Here is an 18,596-nt window from a genome sequence, read left to right on the forward strand (position 1 = left end):
CCATGCATTTCCTACCCCCAGACTCTTGTTACATTGGGTAAACAAACTCTTTACTTGGTTAAAGTACTGTAATCAGCCTCTGTTAAGTGCAACCAGACCCTGCTCTAACCAGAATATCCATTTTGCTATCCCACCTCAGGTCTCTAAGCATTCTAATTTATCCAGTTTTGCTTTTCCATAATGAGTTAAGCTCTTGAGGAAATGCTTTACATCTATTGCATCCCTATTGTAATAATGACTGAATTAGCCATATCATAGAAAATTGCTCTATTGATTTTTTTTTTGCAATAATACATTAAATAGTGCCCTAGAGGCTTCAAGGATTTCGTGTACCTCCCTAAATATCACATTAGCTGATAGAAAATTCCTTATGAGTCATGAGTCATTTTTTCTGATTTGATGCAGAAAAGAGAATTCTGGAAGCACATGTGGAGCATTTCATTCCAAGTTTCACATGAACTTGAGAGATGTTTTTTGTAGAATTCCAATGGTAAAGGCACAAAGCCTATAAAAACACTGGCCGTCTTGTTATCTGATATGTGAGAGAAATGCAGGCAATCCATCAAAACAGCCCCGAAAGAGATTACATGTCTAATTTTTCTTCATCTCAGTCCCAGAGGACAAATAATAAAATTTAATTGAGTAGCTATCTCCCCCAAAAAAGTATTAAATGAGGCTTTTAAAATCTTTTGTTTTTACCCAGTGAAACTCAGATATCACTTCGGGGAAAAATTCTTTCTGGGTTCACAAACATACTGAGAGAGAACTAAAAGGAAAGTGTAAATTGAGCAATGGCTGTGTTCCATTTACAAGCATTTTAAAAGTGAATGTCAAATATATAGATGTCTAAATCATTTGATTTTCAAAGAATGTAAACTTCGCCACCACCGCCTACAGCACCCCCATTCTTATTGAGAAATTTATATTAGGTAGCTAATTATGCACATAATAAGACTGTCAAAGATCATGTTGACGCCTTATCCCACTTTACCATTTCAGGCTAATCCAAACTCATAATACGAATAGATGTACATTTACCAAAGAGACCAGCAGCAGAACAAAAGCATAAACAAACATGAGAGTAGGCTAATTTTACCAACCTGAGTCAAAAGTAAGTATTTTTAGAAGTAAGTGAGTAACAAGATGAAGTAGATGATGAAGGTGGTATGCAGGACTGTTAATAACTGAAATTCCAAATAGAATCCAGGGAGGTTAAAGTGAAACAGTTTCAATACGATTCCTTTATGTTGTAGAGGTTAGACTCACTTGATGACTTATGTGGCTCTGTTTTAAAGACCTCTTGAACAAAATATTTAATTGGAACGATTTATTTACTATCAGTTCTTTTAGTGGATAGTAGCTATTCCTGGTAATATTAACATTTTTCAAATCATATAACAAGTATTGAGCTCTCGCTCTTGTTACATATACCAAGTATTACATATAACAAGTATTGTAGCTCTCGTTACATATAACAAGTACTACATATAACAAGTATTGTAGCTCTTGTTACATATAACAAATATTGTAGCTCTTGCTACAGCTGTACTTGTTGGTATGTATTAAGGATAATAGTTGTTAAAAAAAATCCTTGCCCTCTGATTTAAAGTCAGGCAGGAAAGTAATGCATGCAAAAGCACGTAAGCAATGTGGTCTGGCTGTAGAGTATGTGAGAGGCAAACAAGGATATGAACTAATTATATTACCATTAGATCACAAAATCAGGTGGTAAACACTCTAGAAGGGCAGAGACGGTGAAAATTAATGGAGGCTGGAGTTATAGGAAACTAATAAAACAATGTTTCATAGAAAAGACCCAAGTACTGTGAGACCTTAAGGAATGGGTAGAACTGAAGTTTGATTTTCAAAATCATAGAGACAGCATAAGCCACTGATTCCCCCTTCCACTAGAAAAAGCAGCCCACAGAATGAGAGAAGATATTTGCAGCACATTCATCTGACAAAGCACTTGATATGATTTGGCTCTGTGTCCCCACCCAAATCTCATGTTGAATTGTAATCCTCACATGTCAGGGGTGGGGCCTTGTGGAAGGTGACTGAATCATGGGGTGGACTCCCTGCCTTGCTTTTCTTGTGATAGAGTTCCCATGAGATCTGGTTGTTTGAAAGTGTGTGCCACTTCCCTCTTCGCTCACTCCCTCTCTCCTGCTCCGCCATGTGAAGACTGTGCCTGCTTCTCCTTCACGTTCTGCCATAATTGTAAATTTCCTGAGGCCTCCCCAGCCATGCCTCCTGTACAGACTGTGGAACTGTGAGTCAATTAAACCTCTTCTTTATGAATTACTCAGTCTCAGGTAGTTCTTTATAGCAATGTGAGAACAGACTAATTCAGTACTCATTCAAGATATGTAAATAAACTACAGGACAATAGAAAAAGGGGGACAACTTTTAAGAAAAGTGGGCAAAGGCTTGAATGGAAAATCTGCAAAAGAGATTACAGGCCAATAACTACAGGAGAAGATGTTCAACTGCATTAGTCACCAGGAAAAAACAAATTATCTTTTGCACCGTCTTATACCCATTAGGATCGCTATTATAAAAAATAATAATAATAAGTGTTGGTAAGGATGTGGAGAAATTGGAATCCTTGTGCACTCTTGGTGGGAATGTAAATGGTACAATATGGAAAATAGTAAGGTGGTTCCTCAAAAAATTAAAAATATGATTGCCATATGATCCAGAAGTTTCATTTCTGGGCATATAAGCAAAAGAAGTGAAAGCAAGAACTCAAACAGATACGGACACCCATGTTCATAGCAGCATTACTTCCGATAGCCAAAAGGTAGAAGTGACCCAAGTGTCCATGACAGATGGATAAACAAGTGGTGGTAGATACGTACAATGGAATGTTATTTAACCTTAAAAAAGAAAATTCTGGCACATGCTAAGACATGGATAAACCTTGAGGACATTACGCTTAGTGAAATAAGTCAATCACTAAAAGACAAATATTGTATGATTCCACTTATATGAGATACTTAGAATAGTTAAAATCATAGAGATAGTAAATAGAATGGAGGTACCAGGCCTGGAGGGAGGAGGAAGTGAATTATTGTTTAATGGGTACAGAGTTTCAGTTTAAGAAGATGAAAAGAGTTTTATATGTGGACGATGGTAATGGTAGCACAATAGTGTGAATAGAATTCATTCCACTGATCTGTACACTTTAAAATGGTTAAGATGGTAAGTTTTGTTATGTGTATTTTACCACAATTGAAGTTTAACCACAATGCAATATCACTATTTACCTATCAGAATGGCAAAAATGAAAAAGAAAATACCACATGTTACCAATCAGAACAACACATACACTGACTGCTATTAGGAGCGTAAAATAGTACAATAATTTTAGATGACGTTTGCGGTGTCTACTATAACTGAACATACAGAAACCTAAGACTTTACAGTTCCACTCCTAGATATATATCCAAGGAAAAATGCTTCCGTGTCTTCCCTAAGGGACTGCAAGAATGTTCACAGCAAATTCACAGTAACCGCAAACAGGAAACACCCAAATTCCTATCAAAAACAGGATGGATAATAAATGTTATATTCATGCAATGGAATATTATACAGCAGTGAGAATAAACATAATGGTAACTATTTTCAACATATGAATGAAACTCACAAACATACAGTTAAAAAATGTCAGATAAAGTGTATCCTTTGGGTGGATTATTTGAAAGGTGCCCTGGAGTAGTGTCATAGTACTGTTTCTTGATCTCTGGGCTATTCATATGGATGTGTTAACTCTGTGGAAATTCATCAAGCTATATACTTATAACTGGTGCAATTTTCTGTATTTTTGTCATAATTAAAATGAGAAATTTTGAAATCCCAACAGTTAGGTGTGTATGCATGTGTGTGTGTCTGTATGAGAGACAGTGAGTGAGAGACAGAGACAGAGAGAGATAAAAAATTGGCAAACTTAATAAAATTCATACAGAAATGCAAAGGACCAAGAATAATCAAGAAAATGTTTCTTGAAGAACAACAGAACTGGAGGATATTTACTATTGGCTATCAAGTCTACAGTATATGTAATATTGGCACAAGGATAAACATATAGGTCAATAGGCCAGAATAGAGACTCCAGAAATAGATCTATGTATGGTCAATCACTTTTTCAAATAGATGTCAAGGTAATTAAGTGTGTGTGGGAGAAGATAATTTTTTCAAAAAACAGTGCTGGAACAACTGGACATCTGTGCAAAAAAATGAACCTCTACCCTTACATCTCACTCTCTGCAAAAAATTAACTCAAAGGGGATCCCAACCTAAATGTAAGAGCTAAAATTATAATATTTCTAGAAGAAAATGAAGAAGTCTTTGTGACCTTGAATTAGGCAAAGAATTCTTAATTAGGGCACAGAAAGCATGAATCACAAAAGAAAAAAATGATAAATTGGACCTTATCATAAAGTTTGTAATTTATTTCTTTATACGACAAACTCTCATACACTCATAATGGGAATGTAAAATATGGTACAGCCTTTTGGAAAACAACTTGGCAGTTTCTTAAAATTTTAAACACACACCCACCATATGACTGAGCTATTGTACTCTTAAGCATTTATCATGGAACTTTAAATCACATGTTTACACAAAGACTTGGACAAAAATGGTTTTAGCAGCTTTATTTGTAATAACTCCAAGCTGGTAAAAAGAAAAAAACCAAATGTCCATCAGCAGAGGTATGGATTAGAAAATTGTGGTGTATTCATATAATGGAATATTATTCAACAATAAAAAATAACACATCTGATACATCCAACAACAGTGAACCTCAAAATCATGCTTAATGAAAGAAGCCAGACCACCCCCACTACAAAAGAGCACCTACTGATAGAGCTGACCTAAGAAGTTTTGAAATGCAATATTTCGACTTGATATGACAAGGCAGACAAAACTGTATATAAACGCTACACTCTGGTTGGTAAATTTGTTTCTCATAGGTGCATGGTTAGCAATTCTGAAACTCTTTTACATGTTGTGTTTTCTAAGGCTGCTGTAACAAATTACCACAGACTTGGTGGCATGAAGCCAGAGAAACTTAATCTTTCATAGTTCTGAAAACCGGAAGTCCAAAATCAAGGTGTTGTCAGAGCCGTGGTATCTCTGAAGTCTCTAGGGGAGAATCCTTCTTTGTGTCTTCCAGCTCCTGGTGACTTCAGGTGTTCCTTGACTTGTGGCTGCTTCACTACAGTCCCTGTCTTTACCTGGCCGCCTGCTCTTGCCTCTATGTTTCTCTTCTCTGCGTGTCTCTTATAAGGATACTTGCCATTGGATTTAGGGCCCACCGGGATAATCTAATGTAAATAAATCTTGAGATCCTTGATTATGTCTGTGAAGACCCCTTTTCTAAATAAGGTTACATTCACAGCTTCCAGTGGTTAAGACATGAGCATATGTTTTTGAGGATCACCAATCAACATAACACACATGTATATAAAAATTGAATAAGTGCTTTGCAAACACTGTCACTGCCCAGAGCCCCCGACGTCAGCCATAGTCGACCCCACCATGCTCTTTGACATCACTGTCAATGGCGAGCCCCTGGGCCACATTTCCTTAGATCCATTTGCAGACAAAGCTGTTAACACAAAGACAGCAGAAAATTTTCATACTCTGAGCACTGGAGAGAAAGAATTTGGTTATTAAGAGTTCTTGCTTTCAAAGTTTTATTCCAGGATTTATGTGTCTGGGTGGTGATTTCACATGCCATAGTGGCACTGGTAGAAAGTCCGCCTATGGGGAGAAATTTGATGATGAGAGCGTCATCCTGAAGTATACAGGTTCTGGCATCTTGTCCATGACAAATGCTGTACTCAGCACAAATGTTTCCCATTTTTTTCATTTGCACTGCTAAGACTGAGTGGTTGGAAGGCAAGCGTGTGGTCTTCGGCAAGGTGAAAGAGGGCATAAATAAGGTGGAAGCCATGGAGTGCTTTGGGTCCAGGAATGGCAAGACCAGCAAGAAGATCATTTCTGACTGTGGAAAACACTAATAAATTTGAATAGTGTTTTATGCTAACCACAAGAAAATAATATGCTGCTTCTGTAGCTCAGGAGAGCACCCCTCCAACCCATTTGCTCACAGTATCCTATAATCTTTGTACTATCTCTGCTATCCTTTAAGTTCCATATTTTTCTTATTCCCTTCCATGTCTAGCTGGATTACAGAGTTACATTTATGATCATTAAATAAAAACTGAATAACAAAAAATGAAAGTAATAAAAATTGAATAAGAAAATATATTGTAAATAATGAGAGCCAGGTTTCTCACTGACATGAGAAAGAAGTTACAAATAAGCAAGAGTGAAAGGTTAGAATGACCCCTGTGGTGCTGGATTAGAGTCACAGTTATCAGCATGAACTTATATTAATATGTATACAGATATATGAGCATAAATACGGGTATTGTAGATACACGGGTTAGTATACATACATATATCTCCTACCTCTGTTCACTAACAGAAGCTGAAGCAATGACACTCAAGTAGTAACAAGTACACATAGCACTTAGATCTTTATTTCTAAATATCTTTTTTTGTTTGTCTGTTTGTTTGAGATGGCATCTCACTCTGTCGCCCAGGCTGTAGTGCAGTGGCGCGATCTCGGCTCACTGCAACCTCTGCCTCCCGGGAGCAATTCTCGTGCCTCAGCCTCCCAGGTAGCTGGGATTACAGGTGCCTGCCACCGCACCCGGCTAATTTTTGTATTTTTGGTAGAGACGGGGTTTCACCATGTTGGCCAGGGTCTCAAACTCCTGACCTCAGGTGGTCCACCCGCTTCGGCCTCCCAAATCTAAATACCTTTTTCCAGCAAACAGAACCAGTGCTCCTTAAAGAAATGGTTGTTTCTAGATCTAGAGCAGAGTAATACAATATGAGCTAGGAGCATCTTATAGTGCCAGAAAGGAAGTGTCCAGAAAAAAACTCTATAGAGATGGAAATTAGATTAGTGAATGCCTATGGCTGAGATTGAGAATGAGAAAATGACTGCAAATGAAGATGCGGCTTCTTTTCGGGATGGTGGAAGTATTCTACAATTAGCTTGTCCCACTGCTTTTACAACTCTGTAAATATACTAAAATTCATATTGATATCATGTACCTCCTGATGTGATGAGTATGAAAGTTGAACATGTGCATACATGTCAATAAATTTTATGGTATATAAATTATACCTCAACAAAACTGATTAAGAAGAAAATGCTCAATAAAACAAACAAACAAAAAAAGGTCAGGCGCGGTGGCTCACACCTGTAATCCCAACACTTTGGGAGGCAGAGGCAGGGGGATCACGAGGTCAGGAGATCAAGACCATCCTGGCGAACATGGTAAAACCTCCATCTACCAAAAATACAAAAAATTAGCCAGGTGTGGTGGCACACACCTGTAGTCCCAGCTACTTGGGAGGCTGAGGCAGAAGAATCACTTGAACCTGGGAGTTAGAGGTTGCAGTCAGCCTAGATCGCACCACTGCATTCCAGCCTGGGCAACAAAGCGAGTCTCTGTCTCAAAAAAAAAAAAAAAAAAAGAGAAAGAAAGAAAGAAAAAAAAGAACAAAAAAAGGATGGTGTATGTTGAAGACACGCAAGAACCAACTGAAAGTGCTACCAATGGCCAAAGTTGGAACAATCTGAGCAACAAATTAAGTGATGGTAGTATTGGATTAAAGCCCCAAAACAGAATCTTCATGATATTCATGACTCCATACTAACATACATACATACATACATAAATGGGTAAGAAGGGACAAATCTCTTCCTTACAGAAGCATTGCAAGTACTAAATATAGAAGGAATGAGAGAAATAGGAAATCACCATTAGAACACCACAATAATAGCTACTATGAGCAAGATCCACTGACGAAGGCTAAAATTAGTGAGTGAAACTTTTAGGATGAGTGAGATATTTGCATAACCTCCAAGTATCTCCTTCTAAGTATTTATTAATTACTGTGGTCATTTAACATAAGCCTATAAAGTCTTCCATATACCCTCCTCCAGAAGTAAAGTTTAACTCCTTTTCCCTTGAGTGTAGGCTAGACTTAGTGACTTGCTACTAATGAATAGAATATGAAAAGGGAAAAATAGCAAGAGAAGAGTGGCAAGCATGACCTTGAAAGTGGGTCAAAGTTAGCATCAACAATAATAAGTCATGTTGATATAATGCACCTGCTGATATGTGATAAATATGTATCTTCGGGGTTTGTTCCTTTGTTTGTTTGTTTTGAGACACAGTCTTGCTCTGTTGCCCAGACTGGAATCCAGTGGCGTGATCTCAGCTCACTGCAATTTCTGCCTCCTAGGTTCAAGCAATTCTCGTGCCTCAGCCTCCTGAGTAGCTGGGACTACAGGCACCCACCACAACGCCTGGCTAATTTTTTTTTTTTTTTTTTTTGTATATTTAGTAGAGACAGGGTTTCACCATGTTGCCCAGGCTAGTCTTGAGCTCCTATGAGGTGATTTGTATCAAATCTCCTAAAGCTGATCATACCCATACCCTAGGACCTATCCATTCCAACCATAGGTATACATGCAACAAAAACGTGTTCACATTTTTTTGCACCAAAAACCCTTTAAAAGAGGTTGAAAAACAGCATTATTTATAATAGCCCAGTAAGTAATACCTAGCTCAAAAGACTATTTTGAGGACTAAAGACTATTTTGAGGACTATATAATATGTATATATAAAATACATAAAGTAGGACCACAGGCTCTGGTACAATAGACAATAAAAGGCTATCATCATCATTATAATAAACAAGGGGGGCTGGGCAAGGTGGCTCACACCTGTAATCCCAGCACTTTGAGAGGCCGAGGCAGGTGGATCACCTGAGGTCAGGAGTTCGAGACTAGCCTGGCCAACATGGTACAGCCCCATCTCTACTAAAAATATAAAAATTACCCGGGTGTGGTGGCAGACGCCTGTAATCTCAGCTACTTGGGAGGCTGAGGCCTGAGAATCACTTGAACCTGGGAGGCAGAGGTGGCAGTGCGCTGAGATCATGCCACTGTACTCCAGCCTAGGGGATAGAGCAAGACTCTGTCTCCAAAAAAACAAGGAGAACCTTCCTTTTAACTCTGGGCCATTCTTTGTTGCATATGCCTCCAAAATAGCTCAGCTTGGGTAAATCTCACAAAGTCCCACTTGACTGTGTCTGCTTTTAGCCTCTCCAAAGAGGTTCAAAATCAGCCAAAGAAGAAGACATGCCGTCCTATCTTTACTCATCAGCTCAACACAAAAGATCCCATTTGTGTGTGGCCAAAACTGCCCTTCTCCCCACTCCCCTAGGTGAAGTAAGGATGGGAAGAAGCCATGGATTGGGTAGGAAGCTTTGAACATGGCATCTTCCAAGGTTAACTAATTAGAAGATATTTTGCTTGTCATTTTGCTTGTCACTCAAGCTCAAGCAGAAGATAGGCCCTAGTCATGATGTGGTGATGCAAGCATAAAAATAGAATAAGTTTAAATTGAAACAAGCGTTGTTCATGAAGGGTTATGAGCTTCTAACTAATGACGTAACAAAAAGTATACAATAATTGGTATACTTTTAACATTGGTATAGTAATATTGGTATAGTATAACAATAATTGGATTGTTAATTAGCACCAGGGGTCAGTTGCATAACCAAATAAAAAAGAGGTCCATTCATGTATTCCAAAATGATAAATTTCCTAAATGTCCTACAGCGGTTTGCTAAGCACACAGACTCAGGTTATGAAACTCTGGTGGTTCCAGCAATGGCAATAAAATACCAATAAGAACATACATGTTGTTTAAAACCCTAACATGACAGATCAGTCTACCCCAATATATTTTAATGTATTATATCATCTTGACCAAGTGAGACTTTAAAATACATTATTTCAGAAAACAAACACCAAGTTCTGGGGGCAAACTAAAATCTAGAGAAAGGAGTTGACTTTAAAAAGTTTAAGCAACCTAACAACAAAGTTTAACAGTAAGAAAGAGAGGCTCACTATTGTCTTAGGTTTAAGTCACTTTAGGAGAAAAAACTGAATTTTGTGTAATCCCAGCACTCTGGGAGGCTGAGGTGGGAGAATCAGGAGGTCAGGAGTTTGAGACCAGCCTAAACACAAAAAATTAGCTGGGTGTAGTGGTGGGTGCCTGTAATTCCAGCTACTCAGGAGGCTGAGGCAGAAAAATCGCTTGAACCTGGGAGGCGGAGGTTGCAGTGAGCCGAGATTGTGCCACTGCACTCCAGCCTGGGTGACAGAGTGAGACTCCATTAAAAAAAAAAGAAGAAGAAAATCCAGGACCCCAGGGAATTTGGGGTTGAGTAAAAATTATTACCCAGAAGGTATCCAACTAATATTACTGAAACATTAGGAAGAAATCAAAATAAGTTTATCTCTAATCCTAGAAAGGTATAAAACAACTTTAAGGAAGAAATAAATTCACCACATGGTACTTAATGTTTGGAATAGTTTAAGGTTAAATGTTGTAATAAGTTTTGTTGTTTTGTCTACAAAATGCATTTTATGTATTTTGTATTTTAAGGTGTTGAAATGTTCAAAAGAATCAGACATACTAAGTTTGCAATTGATGTTTAAAGGAATTTAATCAAATTTTATACCAATACCTAAATGCTCACTCCACTGACATTAAGGTTCATATAATTGTGAGTGTTCCTCTCTATGCAAAAACTCTCTCAGATAGTAAAGGCTAACCTATATGCCAGCAAACTCAGTCTTTGCAGAGAGAAGGACCGTGACTCAAAATGCACCCTGTGTGCTGGGAGGATTTCTGTCTTAGTGTGCTTGGGCTGCTTATATCAAGTACCACAGACTGGGGGATTTAAACAACAGAAATTTACTTCCTCGCAATTATGGCAGCTAGAAGTCTGACATCGAGGTGTCAACAAGATTGCTTTCTTTTGAGGTTTTTCTCTTTGGTTTGTAGATGGGCATCTTCTCTCTGTAGTAATACATGGTTTTTCCTCTGTGCCTATCTGTCTCCTGATGTCCTCTTCTTGTAAGGACACCTGTTATATTGGATTTGGGCCCACCCATATGAGCTCATTTTACCTTAATTACCTCTTTACAGGCCCTGGCTCTACAGTCACATCTTTAAGGTACTGGATGGATGTTAGGATTTCAACATATGTGTGAATTTTGGGGAGCACAATTCAGCCCATAATGATTTCCAAGACCCAAGAGACTGAGGGCTCAAACACCATGGAGAACCCAGCCTTGGAAAGGATCTGCGGTGGAAACTCTGGGGATATAGAAAAGGAACTGGATTATTTGAGGAGCAGAAATCAGAGAGGAGGGTGTATTCTGAGGAAGCGAGAGAGGAGCCCCAAGGGTTGTGGTACAGAGGCCCCTGTCTGCACACTGGCCATCATAATCTCAATGCCCAGGTTGTACTCAAGAACAATTCAATCAGAATGTCTGGGGATGAAACCTGGGCATCAGTAACTTTTAAAGCTCCCCAAGTGATTCCAACTGTGCAGCCAAGGTTGAAAACCTAAAGGTTTGATCACAAGGCCTTGAGCTCCAGCACCCTGCACAAAGAAAGTTAGACTACAGCTGGAACTTTCTGACCTCTTGCTCTGCAAAAGGTGGGAACAGATGACCCCCACACCCACACCAAAGTGAATGGCAGGTGTCTTGATCATCTTCACTCCGACCCAGAGGGTCGTCTGAAAGAGCTACTGGTTGTAATGAATCCTACTGAGAAATACTAAATCTGACATTCCTGTCTGCGTTGACTCTTTCCAGGCACTTTACCCGTGATTTTGAGCTTCAGGGTTTTTCCATAGCTGTGTCCAACCCCCACCCACACTCTCCACCCTCTATCCCCAAAAAGAAAGAAAAAGAGGAAGTGGGAAAGTGTGTTTAATATATTTGCAGATGCACATATTCGCGAATATGTTGGGAATGTTTGAGCCATGTTAGTTGGGTGAATACTTTGACCCAATCCTTCAGGAATATTGAATCATGGGAATACCGTACTTAGAACAACACAATATTACCACGGGCCTCTCTGCCCTGTTCAAATATTAGTCTTTAACTGGAATGACCAAAAACAGATGTTTCATATCTAGAATGTTTTCTCACAGAGAGTTTCAATAGAAATATTTTAGTCCCTCAGATACATCCAAATAAAATACTTGGTCTTGAAACATTCTATTTTAAAACTCAGTGAGTTGTGGCTTCATTATAGCAGAAGAAGCATGAATCAGAGACCTGTTTTCATTTTTCACCTTCAGGTTAAGCAAGAGTGAACAATGAAAAATGATAAAATTCTGAACGCCAGTGATTCAGAGATGATTTTTTTAAAAACATGCATCCCTCATGTAATAAACCTGAGAAATGCCGTGACATTTGCTCTAAAACATGCATGGTGACTCCTTTCATGCTTATTTGCATTATAAAACCAGAAGTGACATTTGATTAAAAAAATTGTCCCAGGGATATACTAAAATCATGCATGTAGCCAAACTTTAGTCACATCTTCAAAGAAACGTGTCACTTTAAAAAAGACCTAATATGGCCAAAAAGTCAGTATTATTGATATGGCACATTCAAAACAAACTACAGGAAAAAACATGGAAAGTAAAAATATTATACAACAATGCCTCTCAAATTTTAATTTGCATAAGAACCACCTGGGGATCTTGCTAATTTTGATTTGGGAGGGCCCAACATTGTGCATTTCTAACAAGCTCCCAGGGCATGCTGTTGCTGCCAGTCTGCAGACCAAAGGCTCTGAAAGCTTGATTTCTTCCTTATTAATTATGCCCACTCTAAAGGTAAAGTTTTGGTTCTTCGCTAACATTTTCACCAGGTTTGAACAGTCCTGACAGTTACAACTTTATATTACCACCCTTCTTTTTTTTTTTTAAACTCCCTACGGGATCTCTTCATGAACAAATTTTCCCTTACCATCACTATTTTACTTGATTATATGGCCTATAAGGAGCAAAACTGCATAAGGGTTATGAACTCTCATTAAGAATGAGCAAACAGACTTCTCCCCAGTGTAGGATTGAAAGTGTACTAGTAAGGCAAGGCTTAGCAATGATCACCACATCACCTTCTGTAATGGTAATGGCATCTCCTGCTGACTACTTACTATTTGTCAGACACAATGGTAAGTGACTTATTTAACTCACCTTAATTAAATGTTAAAATAAATCAATGAAGTATTTATTTTATTTAGCAAACAAACACTTATATAATGCTTTCTACTTACCAAGCATTGTTCTGAGTGCTTTACAAATATTCACTCAATTAATCCACATAAATCATATAAGGTTAGTGTTACTCATCTGACAGATAAGAAAGCTAAGGCATGGAGAAGGTGAATACTTGCCTAAAGTTATTTAGTTAGGAGATGGTTCGAATTGAATCTACGTAGTTTGGCACTTAATCATCTTCCTAAAGAGAGGAGGGAGCGGGTGAGAAAACCAAAAATTAGCTAACTTGTGAAACTGTCAGGTCTCACAGCCAATAAGAGGAGGAGACAGGGGTTAAAGCAAGGTTTACGGGACTGCCTGTCCCCTTACGTTCTCACCAGTGCACAGTGCCTCTCTACCTTAGCAGGTGTCTCACTGTGGGACACTTGACTCTCAGTCTAATGATCTGTTCACTTAACCAATGATTCCTATCCACGTTAAAGACTATTCCAATTTCAAACCATGATGTTATATGCTTAAAAATGGTTTGAAGTATTAGATCATGTCTGAAGTTTAAAGATGACGTATTAATGCATGTGGTTATAGAGGAAGCAGGAAGAGAACAAATATTTGATTGGCAGCAAGAGAAACAGCATTGTCCTATAAAATTACAAATTTTATCTATTCAGTGGGTTGTGACTCTTAGAGGAAACTGCAACTTAAATATATTTAGTTAAAACCAGGACCGAGGCAGGCAGATCATGAGATCAGGAGATTGAGACCATCCTGGCTAACATGGTGAAACCTCGTCTCTACTAAAAATACAAAAAAATTAGCCAAGCGTGGTGGCGGGCGCCTGTAGTCCCAGCTACTGAGGAGGCTGAGGCAGGAGAATGGCGTGAACCCAGGAGGCGGAGCTTGTAGTGAGCGGAGATCGCGTCACCGCACTTCAGCCTAGGCGACAAAGCTAGACCCATCTCAAAAAACAAAAACAAAAAACCCAGGAATATTTCCAATTTTATTATGCACAATTTAGGAAAACATCTATCCAGTGATATATTGGATGTTAACCTATCTCTTTTAGAGATCATCTAGTTGGGTCTTGCTTTTTTTAAAATGCAACTTAATATTCTGTGTCTTTTAATTGAAGTGTATAATCTACATTTAATGTAATTAATATTGTTGGATTTAGGTCTGCATTTTGCTATTTATTTTCTATTTGTCTTATCCTCCTTTCTTCCTTTTCTGCCTTGAGTTAATCAAATATGTTTGAGCATTCCATTTAGATTCCTCCATTTTTAGATTTATCTTTGCATTTTGTTACTGGTTGCTTTAAGGATCACAATATGCATCATAACTCATCAGAGTCTACTTACAGTTAAAATTGTACCACTTCATTCAAAATATAAGAATTTACAACAGTGTACAGCAGGTCCTCAAATAATATTTTCATTACACGTCATTTTGTTATAACATTGATGAGAAAAACATTGATTCCCCACCAGGGCCACTGTCTGTGTGGAGTGTGCATGATCTCCCCATGTCTGCACGGGATTTCTTTGGGTACACTGGTTTCCCCCACATCCCAAAGATGTGCATGTTAGGTTAATTGGTGTGTCTAAATGGTCCCAGCCTGAGTGAGTCTGGGTGTGTCTGTGAGTGTACCCTGTGATACAATGGCATCCTGTCCAGGCCTGGTTTTTGTCTTGTGCCCTGAACTGCTGGGATAGGCTCCAGCCACCCATGACTCTGAATTGGAGTAAGCAGGCTGGAAAATGAATGAATACAAGTTATTATAAGACAAACATTCATTAAGTATACAATAATCATACAAATACACAACACTAAACGATGGGGTACAAAAGCACTCAGCAAGCTGCCATATTTGTGATTGTTTTTGAAATGTATGGTGGTAGGCGGTATTCCTTATAGTTTTCACTTTGCAAACATTTATTCCTGGATTCAACCCACTACCAATATGACCACTGTCACTCACTCATCACCAAAAATAGCATTGATATCTGACTTTTTATTAATTGTTCTTAAATGTATGTATAGCTCACACCTAATCCAGTGTTTAATATTAGAAGTGTTTTGGGTGTTTAATTGAAGTTTAGTGATGTTTTTGTTACCAGAAATAATCTATAGGAACATAATTCTTGATTATATCAACTAGCCTATGGTAAAATTAGTTTCCTTACATGTTGTTTCACTTATAGTCACAGTTTCCAAGAAGCCATTGAGGTGTGAAGACTTAACTGTAATTTCATTTATGCTACCCTATTCTTTGTACTAGTATTGTCATGTATTTTACATTTATGTAGATTAGATTATAAATGTTACAATACAATGTTACGATTTCGCTTTAAACAACCAGTTGTCTTTTAAGTAAAGAGAAGAAAAAGTGGCCTTTTATACTTATCCAAACATTTGCTATGTGTAGTGTTCTTATTTCCTTTCTATAAATTAAAATTTCTCTTTGGTGCTGCTTCCCTTCAGCCAGAAAAACTTCTTTTAATATTTCTTGCAGTACAAATCTGTTAGTGATAAATTATCTTGACTTTTGTTCATCTGAAAATGTCTGTTTTAACAGTCTTATTTTCCTTCAACACTTTAAAGATGCCATTTTATTGTCTTCTGGCCTTTATGTATTTATTTTTTTCTGATGAGAAGAAAGCTGACATTTGTGGTGGTGTCCTCCTGTATGTAATATGCCTTTTTTTGCTAGCTGATTTAAAGATTTTCTCTTTATCATTAGTTTCTACTATTTTTTTTTTTAAGGTGGCGTTTTCTTTGGATCTATCTGTTTGTTGTTTGCTTAAACTCTTGGATTTCTAAATTGATGTTTTTCACCTTTATTTGTTTAAATATATACATGTATTTTCTGCCTCATTCCCTATCATCTCTTCTTCTGAGACTCCAGTTACATGTGTGTTAGACCCCTTGATATTGTCCTATGGGTCACTGAGACTCTTCATTGTTTTAAAACTTGTTTTCTTTGTATTCTTCAGATTTGATCATTTTTATTGGTGTCTTTAATTTTATTTACACTTTCTTCTCTGCTTCCAATATTCTGTTAAGTAATTTTCTTTTAACTTCTGATATTTTGTTACCAGATTTAGAATTTCCATTTCATTCTTTTTTAAAATAGTATCCATTTCTTTGTGGTATTTCCCATCTATTCCATCATCATGATAACTTTTCTTTTCAGTCTTTAAACATATTTATAATAGCCACTGCAAAGTCCTTGTCTACTAATTCCAACATTTAGTCTTCCAACTCTGCATAGTTTGAACTGGGATGTGCCTCTGGGGACAAAACTATATAAATGTGGCTCTCATCCATCCTTCTCTTAAGTTTGTGCTCAACTTTGGTTGTTCTTTTGTACCTTATAATAGCAGCTTTTTTTGTGTGGTTTGTCTAAAGGTTATTATTGTATCTGCAGGAAGATTTGTCAGATATAAGCTTCTCTGCCATTACCAGGAATATAATTCTAAATTGAATCTTGTATTTAAATTAAGACAGTATCCAAATAAATCATTGATAGATGTATTAGCATATTAATATCAGAAAGAATTTTACTAACAAAAATCAAAGAAACCCCATCTCTGAGTCAACATTTGATATTAAAGCAGCAAGTTAAATATAGGAAGAGACTTCAAGATGGCTGACTAGAGGCATCTGTTGCTTGCCTCCTCCCCAAAGAGGAACCAAAATAGTGAGTAGATAATCACATTTCTAACAGATCACCTGAGAACACTGGAATTCAACAGAGAAGTGACAGTAGACACCGAAGACAAAGGAGAGGGGAGTGAGGTAGTCAGCTGAGGGATGACAGGATCAGCTGGGAGTCTGCAGAGGATCCTCAATGTGGGGAAAGAGTGAGTGAGTGACTCCCAGTGGTCTACATTCTCACTGCAGACTCTCCCAGTCCTAGCCATGGGAGAGTCCCTCAACTCATGAGGGCCCTGAGACTAACACAGGGATCTGCCTGGAGACTGCATAACAGGATTGCTGCAGAGAGGGGTACCACAGATGCCTCGAGTCCTAAGCAGCTACAGCAAAGTGCCATTTTGAGAGTCCAGCTCCCACCAGCCTGCATCCTGCCCTGGAGCTCAGTAGCACCTGCATCTCCATATCCATGGAGCCCCACTGACATACCTTGCATGCAGCCAGGTGCTGCTGCTAGTTGCTGCCACTAGGGCTGACGTGCAAGCTATTGGGAGCAACCCTGCCATTCCCGGTAGCATGGCTGCTTTGAAAGCCCCCTGAAGACAGGCTATCCTCCTTAAATCTGCCACCAAGGGTCCAAGTGTGCATGCCCCCCTGCCATACATTTAAGACTGCAGTCACTGAAAGCAACCCTGCTCTTCACAGGAGCAGAGGTGCAGCACAGCCGCAGCTTCCCCCTACTTGAGCATTCAGCCAGAGGCCTGGTGATCATCTCACCCCTGCCTACCACAGCCAGCACCTGCATGTACCTCTGAGGGGCCTGAGGACAGGTCTACACGGCCCATCTCTTATCCACCAGTGCCCAGGAACCTGCGAATCTCCCTTCCCCATCTACCTCCATTGGCATGTGAGGACTCCTCCTGGGGGCCAGAGAACAGACCACCCAACCTGCTGCTAGTACCACAGCTGGCACCTACCCATGTGTATCACCTTTAGGCCTGGGGACTGGCTCACCCAGCCTATCATAGCCACCGTCAACACCAGTTGGGAGGCAGAGAATTGTCCCACTACTGCTACTATCATTGCCCACACTACACCCACTGCCTAGAGGCACAAGGACCCACCCACCAGCCTGACCCACCACTGCCACTACTGGCACCCAAGTAAGCAGACTGGAGGCCTAAAAATTGGCTCACCTGTACCTGCTAAAAACAATGCCAGTGTATACTTCCCTGGGAGCCAAGGACAGGCATGCTTGGCATGCTGCCGCCACTACTGGGACCCAACGGCTAGCCCACCTGATGTCCCTGTCTCCAGCAAAACTTCACCGCACCCTCCGTTAATGATTAAGCCACTGAGGGAATTACAGACACTCTTGACACTGCTTATAGCCAAAGAAATAAAAAAGAGACTACACTATTGCACACACCCTATTTCAAAGCCAAAGTACCCTACCAACCAATGCCATAGGGACATCTTCAGGAAAAAGTCCTCTGCTATGAAAGCAAATTCAAAGAATTGGAAGAAGTGACCATTACACCAGATGCACAGATATCAACAGGAGAACACAGGAAACATGAAAAAGCAAGGAAATATGACACCTCCAGAGGAACACAATAATTCTCCAGCAATGATTCCAATGAAAAGGAAATTTATGAAATCTCAAATAAATAATTCAAACTGATTCAAAATAATATTTAAAAAGCTCAGTGAGGCACAAGATAATTAAGAAAAACAATACAAAGAA

The sequence above is a fragment of the Macaca fascicularis genome, chromosome 2, assembly GCF_037993035.2.
Source record: "Macaca fascicularis isolate 582-1 chromosome 2, T2T-MFA8v1.1".
Lineage (NCBI taxonomy): Eukaryota > Metazoa > Chordata > Mammalia > Primates > Cercopithecidae > Macaca > Macaca fascicularis.